Below are 2,174 nucleotides of genomic sequence, written 5' to 3' on the forward strand. Positions count from 1 at the left end.
TTATAACTTCTCCCTTGGATTTTTTAGATTTTTTTGTCGTTTCACCGTAGATGGTCTATCTCTAGCATAAAGGATGTCCACTTAGTGGTCATCCCTTCTCATATGCATATGTATATATATATATATATATATATATAATAATGTTAGGGAATTACAAAATCCGAACTTACAAGGAAATACAATTTGATAATATCAAATTGAGATGTACATTGAAAAATATTTTAATAATTTAAAGAACCACCATGGTGCAACTCGCACGAAGAAGGAGATCAGACACCACCAAGGAAAGTGTGCTATACAAAACTAGTTAAAAAATCTAAAAAATCCAAGGGAGAAGTTATAATACATAAAATCTATGAAATATTGGACTAAGAATTAAAATCGATTACGTTTAGGAAACGATAGTGGAAGAAAGACTACGCGCGTTACATGGCCACATAACAGTGGGAAATATCTGGTCAATCTACAATGAATCGAACAAGATAGATACCACCCAATATGAGGACACTCTTGAGATCTGGTAACTTCAAAAATTGTATCTTGAATTTAAAAATGCATAAAATAAGAAAAGTATAAGAACCTGTCCGTTTAAGCAACATTTAGTACAAAGGAAATTGTAAAGGTTTTATAATAAAACACATCAAATAGCAATAAATATCTGTCAAATTTAAGACATAAAACGTCAATTGGGGAGATAATATCTGTAGATAAAGAAAAGGAAACATATATAGCGAAAGTGTGAATAGCTAGTAAAGGGGAAAAAGAAAAAAAAAACGTGCAAGAATATAAGGAAAAAAAGCCACATCACTGAACTTAACTAGGAAACTTGGTTGAGGTTTTTTGCCTTAAATTACCTTAAATTGAAACGGTGTGGGAGAACAGAAGCTTTAAGCTGGACACGAAGCTGAAGATGTACCAAGCATTTGTACTGCCTACGCTCATATACGCCTGCTGGATTTGGAATGTTAACAAACGTCACGCTAAAAAGCTTAACCACATGAATTCTCTTAGAAAGCTCCTCAAAATTACTTGCTAAGACAAGGTCCTCGACACAGAGATCCTCTCTCAAGCTGATCCAGAAGCATTTATATACTGCTGAGGAGAAGGCAAGTCAGATGAGCAGACCACTTTGTTGGATTACTCATACGTGATTCCCCAACAGTGAATTAGTGGAAAGCAAGGGCAAGAAGGGTGAACAGAAAAAAACTCTTCAAGTACACATTCAAGGACTCGCTGAAGAGCTCTGTGACCAACCTCGACAAAGATGCACCAAAAGCAGCACCACCTCCTGCGGACACAATAGGATTGCAAGAACACAAAGAAAACGCGAACTTCGCAATTCCACAGTCAACACTTTGCCTTCAATCTCAGCAAGCAACCAGTGCCCGACCTGCTGCTGAGATTTCCGAGCACGTATCAAACTGATCGGACACAGCCGGACATACAGTGCTCCGTCTTCTCCTATAATATATATATTAGCATCGTCGACAACGACAGATGAACTAATACTGCGTATGTTGTTATATTTTTGTATTGACTGAAAATGTAATAAATCAAAATTAATGAGCAGCTGATGGAGAATTCATGAGAACGAATAGGTTTGCAAATGTATTGGTTTATGCTTTTAGTTTGTATTAAGACGTTTATACATAAGTAGCTGTTACAGCTTTTGGATTAAAGAAATTGTTAATTATATGTAAAGATTTCGAAGGTCATAATTGTAATGGGAATAACATTTTAATCTAACTAATAACACATTTGTTAAAAATCCTTTCAACCATCTCTGACAAGTTAAATGACAAGTTTGCATAAAATATTTACAAAGGAAATAAGTGGAAATTTAGTACTGAGTTGCAAGTTATAAAACAGTTTCATTGTTTGTATGTGTGTATGTATGTATGTATGTATGTATGTATGTATGTATGTATGTATGTATGTATGTGTGTATGTATGTGTATGTGTGTGTATGTATGTGTATGTGTGTGTCATTATTCAGTTTTGTTTCATGATTTCTTGCTAATAGGGAAAGAGCCAGTTTCTCACCTAGATCAAAAGCTTCTTCATTGGAATTTAAACAAGATCAACAGGGTATTTTTGTATGATGCATGTATGCATGAGCAATTTAGCATCACACTAGAATCTGTCTTTCTGTCTGTCTGCCTGCCAGTCTGTCT

Source organism: Octopus bimaculoides, chromosome 5 (genome assembly GCF_001194135.2).
Source record: "Octopus bimaculoides isolate UCB-OBI-ISO-001 chromosome 5, ASM119413v2, whole genome shotgun sequence".
NCBI lineage: Eukaryota > Metazoa > Mollusca > Cephalopoda > Octopoda > Octopodidae > Octopus > Octopus bimaculoides.